Raw genomic sequence first — 7,459 nt, 5'->3', positions numbered from 1 at the left:
GACGTTCAACAGTTGTAAATAAAAGCTAGTCTCAGCTCTGGTGCAGCACATGTGGAGAAAGATTTCTCTTTGCTATTGTATTGTAAATGTGACCATCCAGAGTCCTGATGACAACTGAAAATGCTAATTAAAATTGTACACATCAGCCTTAGAAGTAGACATGCACTCCTCCTGTCTAAGACTAAAATCCCCCCCCCCAAAAATAGATTCATTCACTCACATGCACTTATGTATCTCACCCAGATTACCCAAGCAGGTGTTTATCTCTCAGTAACCTGGCCAATAGGTCAGCCAGCTGTCCTTAGATAGGCCCCACCAAGAGTGAGAAAACACACTGAAAATCTTCCTTGAGGTGTTGTTCCCATCATGCCATCATACCAAGCACATCTCCACAGAGCAGAACATTCAAAATCCACTCTTTCCCATTTTTTTTTTTTTAATGTTATTTAAGAGTGAGGATTGCTTTGTTTCATTTGAAAAATTTGCCTCCATAATTTGTAGAAATGTAATTACATTGCTCCTTTAGAAATTCCTTCTGTAACTATTTCAAAGTCTTTCATAATGCCTGCGCTATTTACTCTGACCTGTAATTATAAATGCACTGATAGTAATCTGACATTGCATCCTAAAGAAGCCATTAGCAACTTCAGGATGTATGTATTTCCTCTGCTCGGAGCTCTCACATCTGCTCCTGCAGCACAAACCTCAGCCCATCAGGAAACTCCCACTCTGATGGTTTCTCCTCTTCTTCACACAGCGATTTGGCAGCACTGAGCATGCACTGTCTCAGACATTTCAGCACAAGTTTTGGGTGCTCAGCACTATCAGGAGTCAGTGTGAGTGCTACAAGTTGTAGGGAATCTTTTTTTCTTGTCTGTGTACAGGAATTGCCTGTGTAAGGATATTCATGATTAGAAAGGAAAAAGGCATCTTCAGTGTAAATGCCATTTCTCTCCATCTGCCAGCATGAATTTGCAGCTGGAATATTGGCTATCATGCTGCTTCAGGCTGCTCCAAGTTCTCAGCAGCCTCCCCAGAGTTGAAGAAGAGAAAAGCAGAATAAAGTGCTGCTACTCCTCCTTTACGCTTCTATCAACAACAGTAGCACTGTAAAGATTAAGTAGGACCTAACAGCATGGTTTTCTAGTACTGAGCACCAGCAGCTGCCACCAGATGCTTAGCATTAATTATAATCAGTTTATTACTTAATTCATGTAATTGTACATCAAACCACCTCTTCTAGAGAAGAGGATGGGTCTCCAGGGAGAAGCATTTTCTATAGTAAGAAAACACACGTGGCCTTTAATGCTCATGAAGATTTGTACGAGTAAGATTTCACCACCACAGATGATAAAATGCTAGGTGCTCCAGTTTCTATTTTGCACACATGCTTTTACCAGATGCCTTCTTATAGTACTGCTTTCCCCAGGCTTACATTTACACACTACAGCATAAGATTAAACTGAGCTCCTTAAATAATTATTGCATGAAATTATATAAACATTTTTTTTCCTTCTTGAATGTAAGATCCTTTGCAGAAGCTTAGCTATATGAAAGCAACCTGTGGGGAAAAAAGAAAGGAAAAACCAACAAACAACAAAACCAAACCAGAAGTAGTGCTTACCTTAAGAGAAAATGCACAATTGCAAATCAACAGTTCGATCAAGAGTTGAGCCATGCATGTAGATATGCACATATATATTCTCTGTTTACATAAGGTCTATCATATAACCAGTGTAACAGATATGTGTAGTTTTTCATACCTTTTCTGCGGCCTGTTTTCAGCCTGAACATCCTAGTGATGTGTGTGACAAGAGGCTTTTGCAACAAAGGGCTTTAAAATAGGCTTCATGGAAAAGAAATAAGCTAACCTGACCATCTGTGTCTGTTGTAGCCTTCTGGCAGGTTCAAAGGGAGCTCAGCAGAGGCATATGATGAGAGTGATCTTTCAGTCTGAGGATGCGTAGTGAAAGCTGGTATACTGAGATGCAGGGGCTCTGCAGCAGCACACTGAATCTCTCAAAAACGTGTTAATGTGAGATCACAGCTGTGGTTCTGTGGGATGAGGGGGTGCCAGGCTTGTGCTGACAGACATGGTTACATGTACTTGTAGAAAACAGCCTCTCTGCTGTTTGGAAGTGGACTTGCCATTTGCAATTCTTTCCATAAATGTGAACATCCTTGCACAAGCTGCTGAATTTCAGTGGGGTTGTAACAGTTTCTGCTGTTTGGCCCCTTGGCAGCTGAAATTCCCTTAGTTCACTTCATCTGATGCTTTAAGAGACGCAGTGCCAATGACTACTGCTTGGTTTTGAGGTGGTGGGTGAAATATAATTGCTGCACGTATATTTACTTACTAAATATACTTGTAGGAAATCCTTGATTTAGCATCTGCAAAGATTTCTGTTAGGTATTGGTAATGTGTGGGATGTGGTAAGCATGATTTGAGCTGTGGAAGGAGGTTGGGGTTGGGCTGAGCACAGCACCAAGTAGATAGGCCGCAGGCACTTGTACCACCTTTGTTGTTTTGTCACAGAAAAGGGCACTTGATTTGGGAAAAGGAGGTATGTCACAGAGTAGGGAGAAATGCATGTGTGTAATAACTTGTGAAAATCTGGGCAAATCTCACTAAATGTGAAGGCGGGAGATTAATTATCTCGATCTGATAGAGTTGGAGATCCATTCCCTGCAAGCACCAACTCAGTGAGGCCTGCTCCTGTGGGTCTCAGATTGTGCCATCACTCCTGTTTTGCAAGTCCCCTTCCCTCGCTGTTGCAAATTCTGGTGGAGAGAATGCCATGCAGAGATCAGAGGGGTTTAGAAAACATCCTTTTGTGAGGAGAAGCTTTCTCTTTCCTGAAGACGTTACTTATCCATCATGAAGAAACTGAGAACACCCTGTGATAACTTGCAGAAAGCTCCCTGGATAGAGGAAGACAAATGAGTTTTGTGCATCTTTGTCTATTTAATTTTCTGCCATGTGATGGCACTGGTTAGCTGACCAGAGGAGCTGGTGGTTTACAGGCCAGGCCCTCAAAGCATGGCTTCTGCCCACATGTCCCCACCGCAGCTTTCTTGGAAACTTGAGGGTGCACCGAATATTTGTGGAATAATAGAAACCAACAGTTTGCTTTTCATTATATATTACTTCATAGGTCTCTAATCCCTGAGATGAATCCGCAGCTTGCCTAGTTAGTACTGTGAAGCAAAATACTCATGGGTAACTTTTAAATGGTGGGGAAGAACGAGTGGCACAGGGAAGAAAAGTTAAAAAATCTTTACTTGGAGAGGGAAAATCTACACAAATGATAGCGTTTACAATAGTTACAACAGATGGAATTAGTCTCTTTTGTGTCTGTGCGGTGAGAGTGCTCAAGAGCTGCTCGCTCATGGCTTAAAGGAGGACCTAGAGGTGTAATTTTAAGCCTTTTCAGGCATTTAAGTGAATTCTAGGCACTCAGTGCATTCTTCAAATAAACAAACATCAACACCAGGAAACAAAAGCAAACAGCTAGAATCTAACAGAAACACAGAAGTCCTCTGTCAGTATGGGATGACTGTGGTTACCTGTTCTCAAAACTGAATTAACGATGCTTCTAACAGCAGGGAAGACTTAACTTGGCTCCAAATGGATGAGTGAAAGAGGTGGGTGGCAATTAAACAAGCTGAGGGAATGGAGGAGGGCAGCAGTGAGGACTGATGGTGTGGCTCAGGGTGGCAGTGGAGTATGGGTTGAATGTGAACTGCTATTGATCTGTGTGCCAGATGTTGCAGTGAAAGCAATTGAAGGGATAAACTTGGAACTTTTCTCATCTATTTAGATGAAAAGCTAGTTATGAATATTTAGTTGTGGATGTGGCATTTCGAAATAGCAATTTAATAATTACTTAAGCTTTCATACCAGGCAGGAATACTTTAACTTGATGGCTTTTATTTTTAAAGCATCTTAACCACTGAATCATTTTTATACTTGCTCTCTGTAAAATGCAAGGCAAGTCTTTTTTTAACTGGCAAGACTGAAACTTTGGATGCTGACAAACTTGGAGCTTACATCAATGCTATGAGCATGATGGACAGCACACTTGAAATAAAGCAGCAGCCTTACCCATTCCCTCTCTTTCCACTTTGGCATGATGGTTTGCATTTTTCTCTTTAATTTCAAAGAAAAACTATAAATAGGAGTTGGAAACTGCATGTATGTGGTGATTGATATGGGTTTTGTTTACTGTTCTCATCTACTTGCCTTAAAAAGAAGGTCTAAGCTTAAATTGAGAGCTAATGATCCAGCAGTTTGTCATCCTATGCCATGTCCTTGATCCATTTCCAGCATGTAAGCTTCATTGTGACATGTTATTGAGTTTTGGCAGGACTGGTTCAAGCCATAGCATAGAGCTTTCTTGTTTAACTATGAACAAATACGAAAGACTGATAGATTTGAATTAAACTTATTTCTTCAGAAATGACTCCTGGGACCCCCTACATGTTTATGTTAATTTTTATTGTATTTTGCTTGGGAGAAAGAATAAATCAACTTAGGTTTTTGGGCATGTGGTAAGAGCTAGTTTAATCTAGGTCTCCTGATCAGAATGTAGAACATGTGTGTGTTTGAGAAGAAAAACTACTGCAAAAACCCAATTATAAATCCCATCAATTCTTCCTATAGTTATAGTTGCATGCTGCTGCCTTGTTGAAAGCAAGTTTCCTAAAGGAGTTAGGTATGTGGTATTTAGTTTATGTGGTTACTTATGCAAGCTGTAACTAGCTCAAAAGAAGCCAGAATTGTTAGTAAAAACATTAATAGTGATAGATGTTAATAGCTGGAAGGGTTTCTTTTAAAACTAGGAATAGGCAAATGCATTTGGGGACCTGAAGTGTGTAGAAGAACATATAAAGTTTTTAAAGAGCAAGAGCAGGTGCAGCCATCAGTGAAGGAAGGACTTCAGATGTAGGGAAGAAAAATAAAAAGGAAGGATGCCCATATCTGAGATCTGCATGTAATTGCCTCCATCTTCCTAATTTTGATCTCTGGTATTTGTTAGTTCTGGTTTGCAGCAAACAGATGATGTTCAACTTCCATAGCCCTGCTTGGACCTTCCAGTATTGTGCTGTAGTGCTTCAGTTCCTGGCTTCAGAGCTGCAGCTACAGGATTTTGAGGTATGTTGTAAGCTACCTTGCAATAATGGCAGTCCCTGTGCACACAAATATCCACTTATGTCCATCCATCTTTTTGGTGCATTCAGAGATGTGCCAAGATTAACTTTAATGCAGAAATTGAGATCATCTTAAAATACATTTGCCTTTCTAGCTGGGCAAGTGTGTTGTTTTAGTTGTACTTACAATTTGACGTGGCCTGTCACATCAGCAGCTGATTTCTCTGCTGTGGTAACCACTGACAACTGTAGGTATTTATCATTATAATTGATCTAATTTTTTGGCAAAATTGGCCATAACGTATATAGCTGGCTGATGCTTATGTACAGTTAAGCTTGGATGCTGCTCTTGCCTTTGATGAAGCAGAGTTGCAAATGAGATCTGGCACCTAAGCAGGCCAGTGCTAGACTGAAATCACTAATATACAGTCAGATAAGTAAACAAATGAGGAATTTGGAGTCTTTCTACTTTATTGGGCTTTTTTTCCATTTGGTATCTGCCTTTTTAACATGTAGCTGAACAGAATGGTCTTGATATTTAAGCTTTTAATCCTAACAGCTCATTTATTTATTTCTAGGAGATGTTATCGGCACATGTAATAAATTAATGGGATTTAATGAACTCAGAATAGTCCCGAAAGGGAGGAAGTGTGTTGCAGAGTGATGGATGCATCTGAACAATCGGGTATTATGTGCTTTGCTGTCAAATTGGTGTCCCTGCAAAGCTGAGCTGCATGGCACTATGGCTCTGTTCTGCACTTGGGTGAAGTGTTATTTTGCTGAGTGGCCTCTTTTATAGTTTGAAGTGCTGTGAAAGGATGTGAGCCTGTGAATGGAAACAGGTGCCTTTGTAAGGGAGAGGTGAAGAGTAGAAGCACATGCCACTGCACATCCCATGTGTAAAAGCAGAAATAGCCTCAAAACAGCTTAATCTTACATGGGAGGAACTGGTGTAACTCAGAAAAGAAGCAGCAACCAGCTTTGGCAGCTGCAGCATCCACAAGATGAGCTGTTCTGCACGGTGATCTGTGAGCTCCTGTCACTGCTGACCTGGGTGACATCTGCCAGTGGCACTTTTGCAATGATCCTGTGCTGTGCTTGGTGTCAAGTTGGCCTTAGAGAAACCAGCTTGTGCATCCTGACAGTGGACTGAGTATTTTGGCCTCTTGGGATTTGTGATGGTGGTGTTCTGACTGGCTTTTGGTGCTGAGGAAACCTGTAGCACTTGCAAAATTCTCAGCATCACTGCATTAAGTAGTACTGTAGCATCAGACCTCACTGTATTTAGGCTTCAGGCTTACATCCAGAGGTATTAAAAAGCTTGTGTTAGGCAGGAATGCTACCCTCGATATAAATTTCCATATAAAAATCTCTACTTGTCTTTTCTCCATGCATTCCCCCGTTTGCCTCACCCTTACATTTTTTTCTTGCTGTTTCTGCTTGGCAGTTGCAATCCTCACTGTGTTAGCCTTCAAGGCAGCTGCTCTGGGGCAACACAGGGTGAGCTTTTTAAAATTAAAAAAAAAAAAAAAAAAAAAGGTTTTTAGGCTTCCTGAAGGCTCTCTGGGGCTTTTTGCCTGCTTGTTTATGTTCGGTAGAGGAAATGTGTGAGCAGTGGGATGTGGCTGTGATGGGGGAGTGACAAAGGATGTGGTGGGGGCACAGTGCCCTGTCTCCCCTTGGTCCCCTGGCCTCTCCTTGGTCCCCCTGTGGTGGCATTTACACCTCTCAAACCTCCTGGGCTCTGTGCTGACGAAGGAAGGGCTGTGTGGTTGTTGGCTCCAGCCTCGGCGCTCCAGGGCATGGTTTCAACCATGTCTATGGAGACCAATTTTCAACATCAAAACAAACCCATGTAAGTGGAATTTATATTACCTTTAAAAAGTGCGAGTCAACAGAGCGGAGGGCTCTGCTTCGAGGAAGCCTCTTGGGTTTGTTCAGGGAATTACTACAAATATTTTACATCCTTTCTGGGACTCCAGGCAACCTCAGGAAGCAGCTGTCAAAATGCCCCAAGTTGCACGGCTCATCCAGGGTGACTATTGAGCCTGTGGCACAAGAAAGACATCCACCTCCACCTCCCACCCCTTCACCCCATCACCAAATATCCTGCACTGCCTGAAAGCATCATCTTTCTAAATATCTGGACAGTGTGTTTTTACCCTGGTTTTGGGCTAAGGTGATGGTGGTTGAGAGGAAACAAGGTAGAATCTCTTAATCCTGAGTGCCCCAAAGTAAGCAAATTTTAGTGACCTAAGGGCAAAGAAATGTTTTGTTCCACTGAAAAATTTCTGCCCCAAGATGGAGA

Source organism: Phasianus colchicus, chromosome 2, assembly GCF_987193195.1.
Source record: "Phasianus colchicus chromosome 2, bPhaCol1.hap1.1, whole genome shotgun sequence".
NCBI classification, from domain to species: Eukaryota; Metazoa; Chordata; class Aves; order Galliformes; family Phasianidae; genus Phasianus; species Phasianus colchicus.
This window is presented reverse-complemented; position numbering follows the sequence as displayed.